At 36.8% G+C, this 23,175-nt stretch overlaps 1 protein-coding gene and 1 long non-coding RNA gene across 27 annotated transcripts in view; one reads left to right on the forward strand and one right to left on the reverse strand.

Annotated features, from left to right (window-relative positions):
* The window catches only part of ZNF385B (zinc finger protein 385B), a 479,275-nt gene that overhangs the window by 111,479 nt on the left and 344,621 nt on the right, over window positions 1-23,175 (reverse strand). The window lies entirely within an intron of this gene.
* LOC143677826 (uncharacterized) overlaps window positions 1-23,175 on the forward strand; it is a 132,143-nt gene that overhangs the window by 12,074 nt on the left and 96,894 nt on the right. The window contains exons 4-5 of one of the 6 annotated variants that reach the window (XR_013172907.1): window positions 4,893-4,965; window positions 6,767-7,002. The exons of 4 other annotated variants lie outside the window; for them this stretch is intronic. This is a non-coding gene — a long non-coding RNA (uncharacterized LOC143677826). The remainder of the gene's footprint in view (window positions 1-4,892; window positions 4,966-6,766; window positions 7,003-23,175) is intronic. One more of the 6 variants, XR_013172906.1, reaches the window with a different exon arrangement.

Genomic DNA, 23,175 nt, shown 5'->3' on the forward strand with positions numbered 1-23,175 from the left:
TAAAAATGCCTATAATGTCTTCAGTACATCCATTTTCTGGGCTTTATTTTTATTTGGGCTCTATGCCAGAGATTCTTAAATTAGGATTCAGGGAGCCCTTTCCCTGAGAATTGTAGGCAAATAGCAAATTTTGCAAGTATGTTCTTTTCTGGGAGAAGGGAATCCATAGCTTTAACCAAATTCTTAAAGGATTCTGAGACTCCAAAGATTTAAAATATCTACATATGTTCAGCAAATGGAATATATTTTTTGTAAATCAAATTCGATTTTTTAATGCAGGAGAACAGTCTTTGAATAAAGGAATTTTATAACACATCTTTCTGTAAGCAAACACCTGTTTCATACAATGCATTTTTAATCTAGTTTTACAGTTTTTAAAAAGATTCCAAATTTCATATATCAGGTTTACTTAAAACAGAACACACGGTGATATTATGTGAATAATAGCTAACTTCCACTAATAATTTACAACATAGCCTGGCAGTCAACTTCAATGCTACCTGAAAAGAAGGAACTTCAGAAAGTCCCTCCTCTTAATCGGAAAGAACCTTGTTATTTTTGCTTCAAACACTTCATCTTATGGTTGAAGAAACTGAGGTTCTGAGAGGTTCTGAGGTTTGCCCAAGGTCACTGCAATAGTTCTGGACAATGAAGAGCAACAGTAGTAAAAATAATAACAGTGATTATGATGATGGTGACAGCACTATGATCTATTGACTGTTTACTAGTGCTGAATCTTTTACCAAAGACTTCAACCTCATGTATTTTCATCACAACCCTGGAGGAAGATTTTATTACCTCCATTCAGCAAATGATGCAATCTGACCAGGGCTCCAGAGCAGGTAAAAGGTCAAATCAGAACTTAAACCCTGTTTAACTGGAAAGACTGCACACATAAGCACTGTTAAACTGCTTACCAAAATACAACAGAACAGAGCATCACCTGGTCTTGAAGTATAAACAGTGGCTGGTCAGCTAGGAAAGATGTATCTACAAACTTTAAGGTAGAGTCATATATTCAGATGGACTTTGAAAAAATCTAATATTTCATGGTCCATGCTTGCTAGTGCTATGCCCTCACAAATATGCACTAGAAGTATAAGCTCTCAAATAAATACAGGTCTTCTCTTGCTTGCAGTATTGCCCTTTGAAATACTCCTCTCTGGCCACATCCCCAGTCTGCAGCCCAAGGGGATCACCCCACATGGGGTCTATGCTTCTTTCCTTCTAGACCACATTCTTGGGTACCTGAATCCCAGGAATCTATATGCTGAATGGGCCTGAGTAGGTGTAATACTGGGTATACTGAGGGAACATGACTCTTTCATCAGGGTCCAGGAAGGCTTTCTTGAAAAAAGTCAGGTTTAAACTGAAAACCTGTAATGCAAGAGAATGAAGTAGGAGAAGATGAAGGGTTGGTTCCAGGTTTGTGTCATGGAGAGCGAACTATACATGCTTGGAGGCAGAGCAAACATAGTGTCCTAAACTGAAATCCAAGCATACTTCAGTTAGTACTTAGTGGAATATGCCTCGGGGATGAGGAATGTGCCTGAAGAGGTGAGCTGCAACCAGAATAATGCATTCTTATAAGTCATATTAATACATTTGGACTTGACCTATGGTCAGTTAAGAGTCAAACACAGGGCATTATTGGGACATATAAAAAAAGTGGAATATAGACTAAAAGCTTTATATAAATGTTAAAGTTCTTGGACCTGATGACTGTACTCAAAATAGTTAAATAAGTCCTGGTACTTAGAAAACATATATGGAAGATTTACGTGTTCAAGTAGTATAGTGTATACAACTTATTCTCAAATGTTTAGAAAATTGATTGATAGATGGATAGAATGATTCAGAAATTTGGTAACATTTTTAAATTGGTAGATCTAGGTATTTGGGGAGTACTGGAGTTCCCTGTATAGGTTTTGTATTATTTTTTTGCAACTGTCGAAGTTTAAGAGAAAAAAAAAAAGAGTCAAAGATAGATTTTAAACAAGGGCATGACACAATTAGGCTTGTGCTTTAGGCACATAAGTGGTTGGAGAATGGACCGTGTGTATGGGAACTAGTGGGGAGGGGTAGGCAGGGCACAGGCTGGTGGAGCTAAGAAGCCCAATTAGGAGGCATTGTGGTAATCCAGGTAAGGGACAATTTTGCATGAACTGAGGGTAAAGCATTCTCTAGAGAGAAGACGACTGATGAAATTGAGATTTAGGAAGTAGAATCAATACGACATGGGAACTGATTGGATATGGGGTTGATATCAAATAGACAAAAAGACAGTTCCTAGCCTAGGTAGATGGAGGGTTAATCACACAGAGGGAGGAGAAAGTTGGAAGGAAGTTAGTTTCTAGAGCTTTGACCCCAGAACCCTTTCTAAGGAAGGGCTTTTGGTTTTCATCTTTCAATACCACACTGAGACCAAAGGTCCAGGAGCTATGTGCTAGACTATGGATCCCTTCCTTCCCATTCTTCCTTGGTTTTTCTCAACTTACCAGGAGGAAGGTGGACAAACAATAGCCATGAATTAAGGGTATTCTTTTTTTTTTTTGGCTTTTAAAAAGGGGAATTTAATAAATTGCAAGTTTACAGGTTTTAGGCTGTGGAAATGTCCCAATTGAGGCAAGTCTATAGAAATGTCTGATGTAAGGCATCCAGGGAAAGACACCTTGGTTCAAGAAGGCTGATGAGGTTCAGGGTTTCTCAGCTGGAAGGGCATATGGCAAACATGGCAACGTTGAAGGGAATTCTTGAATGAGGCTGTTATTTATAATTCCTCTATCAAAGATAATCATTTGTTTAAAATCTCTGACAATCATAAAAGTTACCAGGACCATTGAATAAATGACATTGTGTTTCAATTTCCACAATTATATTAGATTTTTATGTCTCAAATATTACAGCAAGTTCAGGGTTAGTCAGTATTTTGAGGTTCTTCTCCCAAGCCTTTGAAGTTAAGCTAATGAATGTTGATTCCCCCAAAGATGAAAAAAGTGAATGACTAATTCATATCTCTCCTTAACATATCTTCTCAGATTTTATGTATGAATTGCATAGAACGACTGTATCATCAGCTAATCTTTTTTAAAAATTTATTTATTAATTTAAAAAATTAAGAACAAACAAAAAATTAACATATAATTCCATTCTACATATATATTCAGTAATTCTCAATATCATCACATAGTTGCATATTCATCATTTCTTAGAACATTTGCATCAATTCAGAAAAAGAAATAAAAAGACAACAGAAAAAGAAGTAAAACAATAACAGAAAAAAAAGATTATACATACCATACCCCTTAGCCCTCACTTTCATTTATCACTAGCATTTCAAACTAAATTTATTTTTACATTTGTTCCCACATTATTTATTTTTATTCCATATGTTCTACTCCTTTGTTGACAAGGTAGATAAAAGGAGCATCAGACACAAGGTTTTCACAATCACACAGTCACATTGTGAAAGCTATATCATACAATCATCCTCAAGAAACATGGCTACTGGAACACAGCTCTACATTTTCAGGCAGTTCCTTCCAGCCTCTCCATTACATCTTGAATAACAAGATGATATCTACTTAATGCATAAGAATAACCTCCAGGACAACCTCTCAACTCTGTTTGAAATCTCTCAGCCATTAACACTTAGTCTTATTTCACTCTTCCCCCTTTTGGTGGAGAAGGTTTTCTCAATCCCTTGATGCTAAATCTCAGCTCATTCTAGGTTTTTTCTCAATCCCTTGATGCTCATCAACTAATCTTTATCAATATATCTGAGTTGTAGTCATCTCAATCTCCAAGAATTTCACATGGGCTATCAATACAAGAATAAAAATTTTGAGCAATAGTACTTAGCTTGGGATATAAAGAACAGTATAATTTTTGTATAATTTTATCATTTTGTTTTGCCAGACTAAACCACAATTGATATGCTAACATTTTTTGTGAAATTAGCATCTATCAGAAAAAAATAATAAGCTAAAAGATAGGTTCAGTTCTTTTTGAAACTAACTTTTCAAAAGTATGGATCATTTTGCTCAATACTGATGAATATTATTCTGTATTATTCATTGGATATATTATATGCAGTAGTTATATCTTTTTTAAAAAATCTAAAATTTAGGTTAAAAGCCAAATCTAAGAATATAGCTTTTAAACTTATTACCAATAGTGTTTTGTGAATTTCTGAAGTTAAAAAAAATTAGAAATCAATATTAGAGAAGGAAAAAAAGGAAAATGGATGAGAAAGCTTTCAAGGGCTCCATCAATATTTTACACAAGCTCAGAGAAAAAAGGCAATTCGTTGTGTCAGCAATGCCAAGGTTTACTCAGATCTAATGCCTATGTCAATTTGATAAAATTCTTACTTTCTTTATATCTCAGAATTATTTATGTATAAAAGAAAAAGAATAAAAACCAGCTCACGAAAAATGCCAGAGAAAATAAGGTTTTTAATGAGCTCTGATAGCCTCCACTTAGTAAAAGGTAAAGTATTATTATTAGGTCCATCTTATTTTCTTTTTACATAGGCCTATTCTACGAACCAAAACGAATGGGTTTTTAAGTTATTTCAATTTATTACCAATGCTCTTAAAGATCAAACCCAAAATCTCTTCCTAAGAGGAATGGGCAAATAAGAACGAACAAAATAAGGATGCTTTAACAGAAGCACCATCCAGGTCTAAATTAAGGGGGGTTTGTATCTTACACATGAACTGCATATATTGCTAAACCTGTTTAGAGAAAAACAGATTTGCACTTTTCTGGGGATAAAATAACACATCAGAACCGATAATTCTGGTTAATTATCATTCTGAGCATTGTATTTGCTCAGAACGCAATATGATAAAACAAAATTTTCTGTTTATCCTTCTCCAAATTGTTAGGAGTCTTGGTGCAAATAACAAAGGAGAAACTCCATGGAAACTCCATCTAAGCTATTTCTGTTTGGCAAGCAAGGTACTTATCTGTTTCATCCTGAACAAATAAGAATAAACAATGGTAAAATCTGCTGGGTAGCCACTAAAATAATGAATATTGAAAAACATTTGCATTATAGTCAAATTAACTGCAGTCACTTACAGGAAGACCATTAAAAACCACAAAGCCTATAAACAAACTAGATGGAAGTGATAACAAAAAAAAGCTAACCTACAGTCCTACTTGTACAGAAGAAATGATTTTTCACCTGGTATAAATCATTAACATTTACAAGTACAGAAAAAGCAACTATTAACCACCATTTCCCTATGACACAGAAGGCTTAGGTAAGGATGGACGGATGGTAAGGGAACCATTTTGGGACCAGGAGAGAAAAAAGGTTTTCCTGGAGGAACTCTCTACTTCACTTGCTGTCTCACTCCTCCCTTCTTGAGTTTCTTCTTCACCGCCTTCTAGGATAGGCTATAAAGAAGAAGATAGACCTATCCTGCCTTCTAGGATAGGTCTCTCGCCAAGTATTCCTCTGACCTTCTGACCAAAGAAGGTGCTCTGTTTGAGGCCTGTTCTTCCTCTTCTGGTTCTGTTCATGTTGAGGTTGTTCAGGTTCCAACATTGTTCTCCACCCTCCACATCCTCTCCTTGGATTATCTCCTGTCTCCCAGGATACTGTCTCTTTGTTAACTATCGCTACCCATAGGCCAGACTTCTAATCCAAGTCTCAGCTCCGTATAGCCATATACTTTCTGGGTATTGCCAAGTGGATGCCCTAATAACCACAACAAAACCAAACTTACTTGGGCTGAGAGATTTTACTCCGAAATGTGACAGAATGAAATTTACTCATCCTAAAGGAATATCCTGAGGTAATAAAAGAGAAATTTAGAAGAGGAAGAAAGCCAGTGCCAAAGAGGGAAAACATTAACAGGATTTCTTATAAATCCTCAGTGTGCAAGAATGGCATATTTTAACAATATTTCTAACAATCTGAATACAAATTAAATTGAACATTTTGTGAACTGTAAGTGAAGGATGGCCCTTTGTTCTTCTGCGTTTGTTTTGCCCCTCGCCAAATGTTAAAACCAGATTGAGAACAGAAGTAGGAATGCTTTTTATTTGGCCCCCAAGCATTGCTCCTTTTGCATGCTAAGTGGAGAAGCTTTCAAAGGTCACTCGCTGCCTATGAGTGAGGCCCTATTTAGTAGCTGGTTTCTTCCTCTCTTCTTCTCTGCGGAAAGTTAGACCCAGGGGAAGAACATCAAGATAAAAAAAAAAAAAAAAAAAAGGAAAACAAAAGAGAGGAAAGAATTAAAATATTTCTTTCCCTAATGATATTTTTGCATAAAGAATCAATGGTAATTAGCTATACCAAAATGTTTTAGTGCCATTATAATAAAAGGGACATTTTTAGAATATTTCTTCACCTAATGCTACTGCAATGGCCACAAAATATTAAAAAAATGTTGAAAGGCTAAGAGATTTCCTTTCACCTAATAGAATTACTTCATGGGCTCATTTTTAAAAGTAAAAGTTGAAACAAATTTAAGTTCCCATACGTGTGCAGAAAACCATGACTTGTTTCTAGGATATCTCCTCTATGTGTGTTCCTTAAGTAAAATGATGGCACACCAATGCAGTACTTGCCTCCTGCCTCTCCTTCTCTTCCCACAACCACACTATTACCAGGTCCTAGATATTTAACCCTCCAGTATGACTCATGTCTATCCTTTCTTTTCCATCCCTGTTACTGACTACTGTGCTAGTTCAGACGCTTATCTCTTCCCACCATTACTGGTGTTGACATCGGTTTTATTCTCCTTAGATCCATCTTCCAGGCTACTGTCAAAAATAACACATCTAAAATCAAACGCTAGAGAAGAGAAAGAGGTTTGAGGAAAACCTCTAACAGATGGTTTCAAGCATTCCTTATTTGGAATTGTAAGGAACCCAGGAAGAAAACCAGGTATTCAAATATACAGAAGAGCTACAAAGTAATCATTACCTGCAAATGGACATTTCTGACCTGGAGAAGCAGCTCTACACCATCGGGCTAATACAGTAAGCACTAAGACCTCTCGTGAGGCCTTCCAAACACTCCACGAGATAATAAGAAAATTACCTAGGAACAGCTAGATTGAAGGAATCTTTTTTTTCTTTAAGGTCAAGATTAATGAGTAGTAAACTGAAGCTATTTCCTGAAATGAGATTTTAGAATAATTTATTTTTTTTCAATATAAACTATCTCTAGTTCTCATTAGAGCAGATAATATAAAGTTGATTATTTATTAGGTATATAATCTCACAATGAAACAAAGTTTCTCTAACTACACATGCCAAAAAGTAAAAATTAATATAGTTCCTGTTTTAGCTTCTTAGGACTATCATGACAAAATACCCACAAACTGGATAGCTTTAAACCACAGGAATTTACTGGCTCACAATTTGGAGGCTAGAAATACAACATCAAGGTATCATATCAATAGGCCATGCTTTCTCCAAAGTCTGTAGCATTTTGTTGGTGGTTTGCTTCCAATCAATCTCTGCCTTCATCACGTGGCAATTGGTCTCTTTTTGTTTCCTTCTATGGCTTAGACTTCTGTGTCCAGATTTCATTTGTTTATTCTAGTCATACTGAATTAAGGCTCACCTTGATTCAATTTAGCACCAATTTAATAGGAGCTTTGAAGATCCTACTTACAAATGAGCTCACACTAATAGGACTGGGGTTTAGTACTCTATTATGTCTTTGTGAGGGTATATTACTCAACCTGTCACATTTTCCATCTATAAGACCTATTACTATAATTCTCTAATTATATATAAAGTTGGTACCTATTTTAAAGAGAAACTTTGCCCATGATGCCATTATATTGTTAGGAGAAATGATGACAATTGGACCTGACTACTTTATAATTACTAATCACAGGGATAAAATATCAGGTTAATTTACGGGTTTATTAAAGGCCTATAAATTATATAACTTCTTATTCTCATAAAAAAAAACTATAATTGAATTTTTTTTTGATTTTTAATTTTGAAATAATTTCAAACTTACGAGATAAGTCAAACCTCATGCAGAGAACACTAACATACTACCACCACCCAGATACCCAGATCACCAGTTTTAACATTTTGCCACCTTTGCTTTATTACTCTATCTATCTATCTATCTATCTATCTATCTATCTATCTATCTATCTATCTATATCTTTCTTTCTTTCTTTCTTCTGAACGTTTTAAACTGAGAAGGTTGTATGTATCATACTCCTTGGATACATAATAATTCCATGTACATTTCCAGCAAACAAGGATATTGTCTCATGCAATCACCTTAAGTGCAGTTATCTAGTTCAAGAAATTTAACATTGATATAAAGTTTACATTCTATATTCCAATTTTTTTAACATCCCAATAATGTTATTGAGTCTTCTCTCCTACATTTTTAGATCCTACCCCATACTATGTATTGCATTTAATTGCCATCTCTTTAGTTTTCCTTTCTAATTGTGAAAACATATATACAATATAAATCTTCTCCATTTTACCCCCTCCCAAGCATACCATTCAGTAGGATTAATCACATTCACAATGTTGCAGTATCCTCACCCCCATCTATTACTAGAACTTTGCCTTCACCTCAAATAGAAACGCTACACTCATTCTGCATTAACTCTCCACTGCTTCTGCCATGTACTCCTGTTAACATGTGCTCTAATTTCTGTCTCTATGAGTTTGAATACTCTATATTTTCTTTATGGTTACCATAAGGCTTAGATTTAACATCTCAAATCTATAACAACCTTGTTTACTTTGAAACCAACTTAACTTCAAGAGCATACATAAATTATGTACACTACACTCCTTTTTACTACACTCTATACCCATATACCTATACCTCTCTGTCCCCTCAACTTCATGTAGACCTCATCATAAATTACATATTTATACATTATGAGTCTTGAACCACTGATTGATCATTACATTTTATGCATTCGTCTTTTAGATCCTGTAGGATGTACAAAATGGAGTTACAAATAAAAATACAACAGTACTAGTATTTGTCTGTATCAGAAATCTTTATTTCTCCATGTGGCTTCTGTCAATTTTCTTGTGTCCTTTCCTTTCAATTACAGAACTCCTGTTAGCATTTCTTGTATGGTGGTTCTAGTGGTGATGCAGTCCCTCAGCTTTTGTTTATCTGGGAATGTATTAATTTCTCCTTCACTTTTGAAAGACAATTTTGTCAAATACAGAATGCTTGGTTGCCTTTTTTTTTTTATTTTTTGCTTTTAGCACTTTAAATGTGGTTCCCAACTGCTTTCTTGCCTCCATGGTTTCTGATGAGACACTAAAACTTAATTGTATTGAGGCTCCTTTATATGCAACATGCTGCTTCTCTCTTGCAGTTTTTAGAATTCTCTCTTTATCTCTGGCAATTGACAATTTGATTATAACATGCAACGGTGTGGATTTATTTGAATTTATCCTGTTTGGGGTTCATTTAGCATCTTGGATGTGTATACTCATGACTTTCATTAAACTTGGGAAGTTTTTAGCCATTATTTCTTTGAATATTCTCTCTGCTCCTTTCCTTCTTTCTTTTCCTTCATGATTCCAATAATGAATATATTGTGATGCTTGATGTTTTCCCATAGGTTCTCATGCTCTGTTCATTTTATTCTTCTTTCTATTCCTCAGACTGCATGATTTCAATTGTTTTATTTTCAAGTTCACTGATTCTTTCTTCTGCTAGTTCCCCTCTGCATTGAACCTCTCTAGAGAATTTTAAATTTCTGTTACTGTGATCTTCAGCTCTGTTTGGGTCCCTTTTATAATTTCCATCTTCCTACTGATATTCTCTCTGTGTTCATGTATATCATTTTTCCTAACTTCTTTTAGTTCTTTGTCCATGTTTTCCTTTAGCTCTGCTGAGCATATTTAGAACTATTTTTTAAAAAGTCTTTGTCTGGAACATCCGGATCTGCTCCTTCTCACTGATAGCTTCTAATGTTTTAATTTCTTCCTTCGGCTAGGTCATTGCTTTCTGTTTCTTCGAATGTTTCATAATCTTTTGTGGAAACCTGTATATTTTGATATTTTAATGTGTTATCACTGGAATTTAGACTCCGAGACATCTGTTCCTAAAGGCTGTATCCAGTTAGTGTTCTGAGAAAGCTTTTGTTGAATGCCAGGAGCTAATAGAAAAAAATTTAAAAAGAAAAAAAACTTTTCCAGTCTTTGAGGAGTGACCTGTGATCTCCTCTAAAGTTTATCAGTAGAATTAAGTTAGAGAATAACTTCAGGCCAAAGCATGAGACTTCCCTTCTCCTTTTTGAGCATGTGTCTTGTCTTGGGTATGAGCACTTGGCCCTAGGAATTCCCTTGTTTACACATTAACCAATGTTCCCTCTTCCCTGGGAAGCAGTTTCCTCAGGGTCCAGGCACTGCACTGTATGTCGTAGAGCCAGCAATCCCTTGTCTGGGAAGTTATTTCATTGCTCTCTCACAACATTTTGCAGGTTAACTCTGTGAGCCACTTTCTACACACAGGGCAAGAACTGGGACAGCAAGTCCCTCAGGCCACCACAGACAGATCGGGCCAAACACATGCTACCAGTATTTATTAGAGGTTTACTCTGCTCCATCTGGGAACAATGACCAGCTCCATAACTAGCTGGTGAGGGGCAGAGAAGGGACCAGTCAAGGTGCTAAGAGATCCTATGACTTTTAAGTGGCCTTTTTTCTTGATCTGATGTTTGCCCTGTTACTTCAATGTTTCACTGTTTGCTGGGGCTTTGAGGAGGATGTTTCTACCAGTTCTTGCTGATTGTTCAAAGTTAACAACGGTTGGGATAATTATGTTTTGGTATTCTTACTGAATTACCAGGATGAATACCGGTTACACACACAGTAAAGAACAATGAATAAAATAATTGTTTAAGACCCAGGTTTTGGGACAGAGGTACCCCCTAAGCTAGGCAGCTAGTGCCATTCTCACTATACAGACAGTGGGGGCAGGGTTCCAAGGTGAGTGTGGGTCATCAGGCCAGCCAGGTTCCCAAGCAGCCTGAGCAGCTTCCAGAAAAAAAGGACAGCATCTTAAGCCTACAGAGTAACCTCTAGCAAAATTATGTATGAGTCATTTCATACTTTTCTTTTTTTTTTTTTTAATAAGGAACAAAGGAAATCGTTCCAGATTCTGTCATTCCAAGGAAAAGAGAGGGGGAAATTTCACGTTTCTCAGATGCTTTTAGAGTAACTAACCTGGCATTTACCTATAGGAGGAGGGTCCAAAGACTTGAATCAGAGAATGTGCTGTAGGAGGGCTGGGATGTGCCCTAGGCAGAGGCAGCCCTCCAGCGGTTGTGAGCTGTGCTAGGGTCCTAGGTGGAGTCAGTGTCACCATGGTTGTGTGACAAACACTCTCTGAATTCTGAGCTCCATGTCTGTAGTGTAGCATCCCCTGTCCTTCACTCTTGTCCCCACAGAGTATGGAGAAAGAAGCATCTTAAGAACAGCAGAATTGAAGATGGCGGCTTAGCAATGTGCGCGTTTTAGTTCGTTCTCCAGAACAACTACTAAATAACCAGAAACAGTACAGAACAGCTCCCAGAGCCACGTCAGTGACCAGACACACAGCGTACCCCAGTCTGGACCAGCTGGACCGGCTGCAAGCCTCCCCAAAACCGTGAGTTCCCCAAGCCGTGGCGGCAGGTGGCTGGCACCCCTCCCCGACAGGTGGCTTCCCAGAGGGAAAGGAGACTCTAAACCTAATCAAGGCAGAGTTCGCTCACTGGGCTCATGGAAAAAGAGGAAAGGGGAGGAAACAGAAGTTTTAGTGGCTGTGTTTCTAGGGAGACTTGGCAGCCTCTGGATTCAGCAGCGGGACTTCTCAGGTTGCAACTGCCCCAGGCATAGGCAGAAACAGGCTGCTTTCAGGGCTGTCTCTCATCTGTGCCTTCCCCAGGAGAGGGGTGAAGCCCAACTCAGGTGGAATCCCTCTCTCAAGGAATACAGACCCCAGGGATTGACAATTTGAAGCCATTAAAACCAGCCTACAACCTCTCCTCCATCTCCACCATGCCCCCAGCAGGGAGAGTCTTCCAAAGTTAAAAGTGCCACAACATCTTTTGCAGGTGTGACCCGCAGGCAGACACGCCACATACTGGGCAGGATAAGAAAAACAAAGCCCAGAGACTTCACAGGAAAGTGTTTTAACCTGCTGGGTCTCACCCTCAGGGAAAACTGACGCAGGTGATTCCTTCCCCCTGATAGGAGGCCAGTTTAGTCCAGGAAAACCCGGCTGGAGTCTATAATACCTACATAGACCCTCCTACGGGTGGGGAGGGAAAAGGCACCATATAAGCAGGGCAAGAAACAAGAAAACCAGAACTGAAAAATTATCCTCTGTTAAACAAAACCTAAGCTAGAGGTCCGGAAAAAGCTGAACTGAAGGTCAAAGAACAGATAGACAACAAATTCATCCAGCAAGAAAACCCTAGGTAAGAGAAGTGAAACCAATCGCCACAATAAACTAATTAAGGTAATTAAATGTCTAGACGCCAGCAAAAAAATAACATCACACCAGGAAAATTGAAGATATGGCCCAGTCAAAGGAACAAACCAATAGTTCAAATGAGATACAAGAGCTGAAACAACTAATTCAGAATGTACGAACAGACATGGAAAACCTCATCAAAAACCAAATTAATGAATTGAGGGAGGATATGAAGAAGGCAAGGAATGAACAAAAAGAAGAAATGGAAAGTCTGAAAAAACAAATCACAGAACTTACGGGTATGAAAGCTACAGTAGAAGAGATAAAAAAAATGGAAACGTACAATGGTAGGTTTCAAGAGACAGAGGTTAGGATTAGTGAACTGGAGGACGGAACATCTGAAATCCGACAAGATACAGAAACTATAGGGAAAAAAATGGAAAAATATGAACAGGGACTCAGTGAACTGAATGATAATATGAAGCACACAAATATACGTGTTGTGGGTGTCCAGAAAGGAGAAGAGAAGAGAAAAGGAGGAGAAAAACTAATGGAAGAAATTATCACTGAAAATTTCCCAACTCTTATAAAAGACTTAAAATTACAGATCAAAGAAGTGCAGCACACCCCAAAGAGAATAGATCCAAATACAGGTTCTCCAAGACACTTACTAGTCAACGTCAGAGGTCAAAGAGAAAGAGAGGATCTTGAAAGCAGCAAGAGAAAAGCAATCCATCACATACAAGGGAAACCCAATAAGACTATGTGTAGATTTCTCAGCAGAAACCATGGAGGCAAGAAGACAGTGGGATGATATATTTAATTACTAAAAGAGAAAAACTGCCAACCAAGAATTCTGTACCCAGCAAAATTGTCCTGCAAAAATGAGGGAGAAATTAAAACATTTTCAGACAAAAAACTCACTGAGAGAATTTGTGACCAAGAGATCAGCTCTGCAAGAAATACTAAAGGGAGCACTAGAGACAGATATGAAAACACAGAAGAGAGACGTGTGGAGAAGAGTGTAGAAAGAAGGAAAATTAGATATGACATATAAAATACAAAAGGCAAAACAGTAGAGGAAAGTACTACCCAAACAGTAATTGAACTCCCCAATCAAAAGACATAGACTGGCAGAATGGATTAAAAAACAGGACCCATCTATATGCTGTCTACAGGAAACACATCTTAGACCCAAAGATAAACGTAGGTTGAAAGTGAAAGGTTGGGAAAAGATATTTCATGCAAATAATAACCAGAAAAGAGCAGGAGTAGCTATACTAATATCCAACAAATCAGACTTCAAATGTAAAACACTTAAAAGAGACAAAGAAGGATATTGTGTACTAATAAAAGGAACAATTCAACATGAAAACATAACAATCATAAATATTTATGCACCGAACCAAAACTCCCCAAAATACATGAGGCAAACACTGCAAACACTGAAAAGGGAAATAGACACATCTACCATAATAGTTGAAGACTTCAATTCCCCACTCTGATCAATGGACAGAACATCTAGACAGAGGATCAATAAAGAAACAGAGAATTTGAATATTACAATAAATGAGTTAGACTTATCAGACATTTATAGAACATTACACCCCACAACAGCAGGATACACATTTTTCTCAAGTGCTCATGGATCATCTCAAAGATAGACCATATGCTAGGTCACAAAGCAAGTCTCAACAAATTTAAAAAGATTGAAATCATACAAAACACTTTCTCAGATCATAAGGGAATGAAGTTGGAAATCAATAATAGACAAAGCACTAGAAAATTCACAAATATGTGGAGGCTCAACAACACACACTTAAACAATCAGTGGGTCAAGAAAGAAATTACAAGAGAAATAGTAAATATCTCGAGGCAAATGAAAATGAAAACACAACATATCAAAACTTATGGGATGCAGCAAAGGCAGTGCTAAGAGGGAAATTTATTGCCTGAAATGCTTATATCAAAAAAGAAGGAAGGGCAAAAATACAGGAATTAACTGTCCATTTGGAAGAACTGGAGAAAGAACAGCAAACTAACCCCAAAGCAAGCAAAAGGAAAGAAATAACAAAGATTAGAGCAGAAATAAATGAAATTGAGAACATGAAAACAATTGAGAAAATCAATAAAACCAGAAGTTGGTTCTATGAGAAAATCAGTAAGATTGATGGGCCCTTAGCAAGACTGACAAAAAAAAGAAGAGAGAGGATGCAAATAAATAAGATCAGAAATGGAAGAGGAGACATAACCACTGACCCCACAGAAATAAAGGAGGTAATAACAGGATACTATGAACAACTTTATGCCAATAAATACAACAGTGTAGATGAAATGGACAACTTCCTAGAAAGGCATGAACAACCAACTTTGACTCAAGATGAAACGGATGACCTCAACAAACCAATCACAAGTAAAGAAACTGAATCAGTCATTAAAAAGCTTCCCAAAAAGAATAGTCCAGGACCAGACGGCATCACATGTGAATTCTACCAAACATTCCAGAAAGCATTAGTACCAATCCTGCTGAAACTCTTCAAAAAAATTGAAGCGGAGGAAAAGCTACCTAATTCATTCTATGAAGCCAACATCACCCTCATACCAAAACCAGGCAAAGATGTTACAAAAAAAGAAAACTACAGACCAATCTCTCTAATGAATATAGACACAAAAATCTTCAACAAAATTCTAACAAATCGAATCCAGCAACACATTAAAAAATTATACATCATGACCAAGTAGGATTCATCCCAGGTATGCAAGGATGGTTCAACATAAGAAAATCAATTAATGTAATACACCATATCAACATATCAAAGCAGAAAAATCACATGATCATCTCAATTGATGCAGAGAAGGCATTTGACAAAATTCAACATCCTTTCCTGTTGAAAACACTTCAAAGGATAGGAATACAAGGGAATTTCCTTAAAATGATAAAAGGAATATATGAAAAACCCACAGCTAATATCGTCCTCAATGGGGAAAAACTGAAAACTTTCCCACTAAGATCAGGAACAAGACAAGGATGTCCACTATCACCAGTTATTCAACATTGTATTGGAAGTTCTAGCCAGAGCAATTAGACAAGAAAAAGAAATACAGGGCATCAAAATTGGAAAGGAAGAAGTAAAACTATCACTATTTGCAGATGATATGATACTATATGTTGAAAACCCTGAAAAATCCACAGCAAAACTACTAGAGCTAATAAACGAGTACAGCAAAGTGGCAGGTTACAAGATCAACATTCAAAAATCTGTAGTGTTTCTATATGCTAGTAATGAACAATCTGAGGGGGAAATCAAGAAACGAAATCCAACCTAGGAATAAATTTAACTAAAGAGACAAAAAACCTATATAAAGAAAACTACAAAAAACTGTTAAAAGAAATCACAGAAGACCTAAATAGATGGAAGGGCATACCGTGTTCATGGATTGGAAAACTAAATATAGTTAAGATGTCAATCCTACCTAAATTGATTTAGAGATTCAATGCAATACCAATCAAAACCCCAACAATTTATTTTTCAGAAATAGAAAAACCAATAAGCAAATTTATCTGGAAGGGCAGGGTACCCCAAATTGCCTAAAACATCTTGAGGAAAAAAAAACGAAGCTGGAGGTCTCGCGCTCCCTGACTTTAAGGCATATTATGAAGCCACAGTGGTCAAAACAGCATGGTATTGGCATACAGATAGATATATCGACCAATGGAATCGAATAGAGTGCTCAGATATAGACCCTCTCATCTATGGACATTTGATCTTTGATAAGGCATTCAAGCCAACTCACCTGGGAAAGAACAGTCTCTCCAAAAATGGTGCCTACAGAACTGGATATCCACATGCAAAAGAATGAAAGAGGACCCGTATCTCACACCCTATACAAAAGTTAACTGAAAATGGATCAAAGATCTAAACATCAGTTCTAAGACCATAAAACAGAGGAAAATGTAGGGAAATATCTTATAAATCTTATAATTGGAGGCGGTTTTATAGACCTTACACCTAAAGCAAGAGCACTGAAGAAGGAAATAAATAAATGGGAGCTCCTAAAAATTAAACACTTTTATGCATCAAAGAACTTCATCAAGAAAGTAGAAAGACAGCCTACACAATGGGAGACAATATTTGGAAACGACATATCCGATAAAGGTCTAGCATCCAGAATTTATAAAGAGATTGTTCAACTCAACAACAAAAAGACAGCCAATCCAATTACAAAATGGGAAAAAGACTTGAACAGACAACTCTCAGAAGAGGAAATACAAATGGCCAAAAGGCACATGAAGAGATATTCAATGTCCCTGGCCATTAGAGAAATGCAAATCAAAACCACAATGAGGTATCATCTCACACCCACCAGAATGGCCATTATCAACAAAACAGATAATGACAAGTGCTGGAGAGGATGTGGAGAAAGAGGCACACTTATTCACTGTTGGTGGGAATGTCAAATGGTGCAACCACTGTGGAAGGCCGTTTGGTGGTTCCTCAAAAAGCTATATAGAATTGCCATATGATCCAGCAATACCATTGCTAGGTATCTACTCAGAGGACATCAGGGCAAAGACACAAACGGACATTTGCAAACCAATGTTTACAGCAGCATTATTTACAATGGCAAAGAGATGAAAACAGCCAAAATGTCCATCAACAGTCGAGTGGCTAACCAAACTGTGGTATATACATACGATGGAATATTATGCAGCTTTAAGACAGAATAAACTTATGAAGTATGTAACAACATGGATGGACCTTGAGAACATTATGCTGAGTGAGACTAGCCAAAAACTAAAGGACAAATACTGTATGGTCTCATTGATATGAGCTGACATTAGTGAATAAACTTGGAATATTTTGTTCATAACAGAGACCATCAGGAGATAGAAATAGGGTGAGATATTGGGTAATTGGAGCTGAAGGGATACAGACTGTGCAACAGGACTGGATACAAAAACTCAGAAATGGACAGCACAATACTACCTAACTGTAATATAATTATGTTAAAACACTGAATGAAGCTGCATGTGAGAATGATAGAGGGAGGAGGGCTGGGGACATAAGTGAAATCAGAAAGAAAGATAGATATTAAAGATTGAGATGGTATAATAGGAATGCCTAGAGTGTATAATAATAGTGAAATGTACAAAGTACAATTTTAAAAATGTTTTTGTATGAGGAAGAACAAAGGAATGTCATTATTGCAGGGTGCTGAAAATAAATGGTAATTAATATTTAAAATGTCACCTTTTGTATGAGACTAAAGCAAAAAATGCTTATTAGTTACAAAATTTATATTTTGACTAGTGCATTTCCTAATATAACTTATGTAGATAGTTTAACTGAACGCCATAAATAATTGGAATCTCAGGTAGGACATGAAATTTTGCTGGTTTGTCCAGGGTGATGCCCCGATGAATCCCAGAGTGATTTGATCAGTGAGTGGAAAAGTGTCTGCAAAGCCCCCTTCGGGGAGTGGCGAGAACGGGGAGAAATTCAACTTCCCCCAAGAGAATTCTTGATATTCTCACAAGCAATGTGGACAACCAACGCTATAGGCAGAGCCCCCAGTCTTGGGGTTTGTTCATATGAAACTTAACCCCACAAAGGATAGGTCAAGTCTACTTAAAATTTAGGCCTAAGAGTCACCCCCAAGAGAGCCTCTTCTGTTGCTCAGATGTGGCCCCTCTCTCCAGCCAACACAATGAGCAGTCTCACCACCCTACCCCTCTCTACGTGGGACATGACTCCCAAGGGTGTGGACCTTCCTGGCAACGTGGAACAGAGATCTTGGAATGAGTTGAGACTCAGCATCAAGGGATTGAGAAAAACCCTAGAATGAGCTGAGACTTAGCATCAAGGGATTGAGAAAACCTTCTGGACCAAAAGGGGGAAGAGGGAAATGAGACAAAGTGTCAATGGCTGAGAGATTCCAAACAGAGTCGAGAGGTTATCCTGGAGGTTATTCTTATGCATCAAGTAGATATCATCTTGTTATTCAAGATGTAATGGAGAGGCTGGAGGAAACTGCCTGAAAATGTAGAGCTGTGTTCCAGTAGCCATGTTTCTTGAGGATGATTTAATAATGATACAGCTTTCACAATGTGACTGTGTGATTGTGAAAACCTTGTGTCTGATGCTCCTTTTATCTACCTTGTCTACAAAGGAGTAGAACATATGGAATAAAAATAGATAATAGGGGGAACAAATGCAAAAATAAATTTAGTTTTAATGCTAGTGATCAGTGAAAGCAAGGGGTAAAGGGTATGGTAGGTATCAACTTTTTTTTCTTTCCTGTGTTCATTTTATTTCTTTTTCTGAGTTAATGCAAATGTTTTAAGAAATGATGAATATGCAACTAAGTGATGATATTGTGAATTACTGATTATGTATGTTGTTTTATTTTGTTTATTTTTTTAATTAATAAATAAAGTAAAAAAAAAGAAAGAAAAGAAAACAGGGGTCTACATTGTAAGCTTTTATAGCAGACACATTTAATCCAGAGTGGTAATCATTATTTCTGGATTTTGAGAGACTGCTTTATATGTCTATAACCTCATATTTAGAGATAAGAATGAAGCTGATCAGGTTTGGATTAAGGTAATTCAGAACACAGGGGTCAGGAAGACATTTTCTATATTTTAGAACTATACCTACTCTGTGAGACCAAAGGACGAAAGGTTTATTTTGTCCGGAATGTAAATTTTCTGTAGCACATAATCTAACTCAACCTGTCTGGATAGCTCATTTGAACAATTGAAACACAGAGAGCTCAGAATAAGAATGAGGGCCTTTAATCCTGTGTAGTTTAATGTAATGTCTGGGTACATCCTAGAATATAGTAAGCAGATAATAAAAAAAATATTGGCAAAATCCCTTGAGGGATTGGAGAAAAACTATGTAATTACTAAATTTTACCATCAGGGAATCCCCTCATACTGTCTTAAACATTAGGGACACCCAAAGCAATAAGGCAAGCACCTGATCTTGAGGCTTGCATTTGTGAAGCTTATGTAGGTAGCAGAGAAGCTTAGCCTACCTATAGCTAGGCCTAAGAATTACTTCTGGAGGACCTCTTTTGTTGCTCAAATGTGGCCTCACTCTCTCTAAGCCCAACTCTACAAGTGAAATCATTGTCCTCCCCCCTACGTGGGTCACGACATCCAGGGGTGAAAGAATGGAACATGACTTCCAGGAATGAGTCAGGCCCTGGTACTGTGGGATCAACAATGCCATCCTGACCAAAAGGGGGGAAAGAAGTGTAGCTAATAAGGTATCAGTGACTGAGAGAGTTCAAACTGAGTTGAGAGGCTATTCTGGAGGTCACTCCTAGGCAAGCTTCAGTTAGACATTGCTATCTGCCATAACTTGTAAAACTCTAACCAAAACCATTCCACACAATCCTAAAGAACACCTAGGGCAATATATAAGATTCTACAAAGGTTCCATGCACTAGAGTAACTTTCCAGAAACCTATAACCTCCAGATGGGTCCCTGGTCCAGATAAGTCCTAAAACCTAGCCCAGCCTCTCCAGAACATCAGATAGTTCCATCTTCCTACCCCATATTAGTGACAGACCCTTCCAATATCAAAAATTTAGAACTGCCATGGCCCTGGCCCAAACACCCCTAAAGAGAGGGATGGAAAGATCAAAGGTGATGGTGGAGTTATACAGAAAAGATAGGATTTAACAAATGAATATGAATGCTGAATTCATTCATTAAATTCATATATCTTTTAGTCTCCAGGATCTTAGAGCAGCTAGAAGCAAAAACCTAAAATTGTGAAATTGTAACCCATGTCAAACTCTGAAATATGTTCTACAACTAACTGTGGTGCTGTGCTTTGAAATTTATGGCTTATTTGTATAGATGTTATTGTTCACAAATAAAGAAGGAAAGAAAAGTCAATTGTGATGATAAAAAAAAGTATTTAAGCCCTGTAGTCTCCTATTCTGGAGCAGCTAGAAGGAAAAAATATGAGAGGATCATATGTAGGCCATGACAAACTCTGGGATCTCTCCTGTAACTGCTTGTTGAAGAGTGCTTTGAAAACTATTGCTTTTTCAAATCAAAAAGAGGATTAAGGCATATCAGAATATAGGGTAAAAGATGATAGTGTCCATATTTTAAAACTTCAACTTCTGTGTGAGACTAAAGGGAGACATGTTCATTGGGTGCAAAAGTTATATTTTGAGTTGTGCATTTCCTAATTTAACTTGTATGGTCAGTTTAGTTGAACAACATAAGTTCGTGGAATCTTGAATAGGGCGTGAGATTTTGTTCGTTTGTCTGGGTTAGTGTGAGGCCTCGATAAATCCCAGAGTAATTTGGGCAGTAAATAAAGAAGTATTTGCAAAGTTCCCTTGGGAGAATGGAGAGAAAGGGGAAAATATTCAACTTCCCCATTTGGAGAATTTCTGATATTCTCACAAGCAATGGGGACAACCAAATCAATAGCTGAGCCCTCGATCAAGGGTTCGCCCCTATGAAATTTATCCCTGCAAAGGATAGGCTAAGCCTACTTAAAATTAGGCCTAAGAGTTATCCCAAAGATGCAAATGTTCTAAGAAATGATGAATATGCAACTAAGTGATGATATTGTGAATTACTGATTATCTATGTTAATTTTTATTTCATTTGTTGATTTTTTTCTTAATAAATAAATTAAAAAAAAAAAGAACAGCAGAATTAACTTATTGCTGTCTGCTGTTTTAAGCAAGTGGAGGAATAACCTAGGAAAGGGTTCTGTTGTCTCATCCCTGGTGTCATCTATGGAAGGGACAGTTTTATTCAGAAATGTTTTATGATTTATAACTTTTAGCAACTCCCCTTCTTATCTTCACTCTCAGTGCTTATATATATATATATATATATTTTTTTCTTCTTTCACTCCTGAATCTTTACTCTTAAAGACCCTTCTCAAACAGCTGCCCACTTGGGATGACTGGCATTCGTCTGTCCTATATCACTCATCCACTTCTTCTTTTCCCCATGTGAGCACCCTCTTTTTTGTACCTGTGATGAACCAAGGCCTGACTGCAGCTCCTCTCTGCCCCCAATGCTGCTGCAATTGACAGACAATTGACAGGCTGTCCCTGGGTCTGCTGAAGCCACACAAATTCATCTCTGCCTATACAGTTTAGAAATACATTCACTCACACCTAATCCTAATGCACATTATTTGTCAAAAGAAGAAAAAAATTTCTTCTCATTTTAAAATTCAGAACAGTCCTGGATACTGTTTAAAACAAAATGTACCCTTCAGGTGTACCTGTTTTCAGAATGACAGTACTTCATGTTTGAGAGAAGAAAATAAAAACAAAAAGAAAGGTCACCTGTTCTCTAGGCCTTTTCTCTTATCCTATATTCTTCTCTCAACCTTTCCCTTTCCCAAATAATAATAATAAAAAACACTAGAATTAAAAAAAATTATAATAATTGTTTAATGGTTTGTACTGAAAATCTGCTTTCATATAACAGAACAAATAACTGGTGGTCATGAAGAAATGAAAATGTACTTGAATATCTGTAAGTTTTTTGGCTGATATATTTAATTCACAAACTTTTTAGCCTAACAAATGTCCTTCCCTGCTTCAGTAACCACTCAATGCTTCATTACATGACTATGTGTTATTATTGTTGGATAGAAACCTTAGAAATTAATTGCTTCCCTTAAGTAATAATCCTACCCTAAATATTGGATGTGTGTATACATATACACATGGATAGATTCTTCATGTAATGTTTAAATTTATGCATATGACATATTTAAGTACCACAGACTTCCTTTTATAAACTCAAACCCATTTATGCATTCATCAAATATTTATTAATCACCTACTATGAGCCTGGCCCTGTGTTCATCCCAAGTAAGATATGATCTCTGCTCTCAAGAAGCTAGTAGGGAAAACAAAACAAGGACAATGATGTACAAGGCAATGTATAACTCTCCTTTCTGAATACATATCACAAGCTAAACCATATCTCCAATTTTAACAATTATATACAAAAACAAATTAATGTAGCAGATATGTTCATCTTGTTTTCCCAAATCAAAGCCACTGGAGAGTGTTTGTGTGTGGCTATCCACATGCATTTAGTCACAATGAGACAATCTATGAGGTATAAAAATAAAATATAATAAAATTTGAATTATAACCCATCCTATACTTCTATGTATTCACAGTTCTGTGTAAATACATAGAATCATTTAGGATCAACTCAAGTCATTTCTATTATTCCCAGATGAAATGGTCAAAACTGACTAACCTACATATGTAATGAGAAGCAGTTCTCCTACCTTTCAAAGTCATTAGACTCTGTTCCTGAAGCCTGGAAGTCATACTGCCTTTCAATGTTTGTTCAGCTAATCACAAATCAGAGGTAATGACGTTTACATTGCTAATAGACTTTGTTCCAAGTGTGCTAACTCTTGGTTTAGTGTAGTTTCTTCTACCTGAGAAAAGCTTGTTTGATCTTCCACATGAAAGTTTAACTACAACTAATGATCTCTGAACAAAAATGTTCCCTTACTTGTATACACACACACACATGCAGTAAATCTAGAAATATATGAAAACTCTATCTATTCCATATGACAATCAGGACTGATATGCAAAACAAATTAAATTTACCTGACAAACCTGGGTGCTAGGGGAGTACCTCCCAAGCATTACAGTCAACATAAATCTATAGGATAATGATCTCATGCTGGCTTGGAGAACA

This window comes from Tamandua tetradactyla, chromosome 3 (genome assembly GCF_023851605.1).
Source record: "Tamandua tetradactyla isolate mTamTet1 chromosome 3, mTamTet1.pri, whole genome shotgun sequence".
NCBI classification, from domain to species: Eukaryota; Metazoa; Chordata; class Mammalia; order Pilosa; family Myrmecophagidae; genus Tamandua; species Tamandua tetradactyla.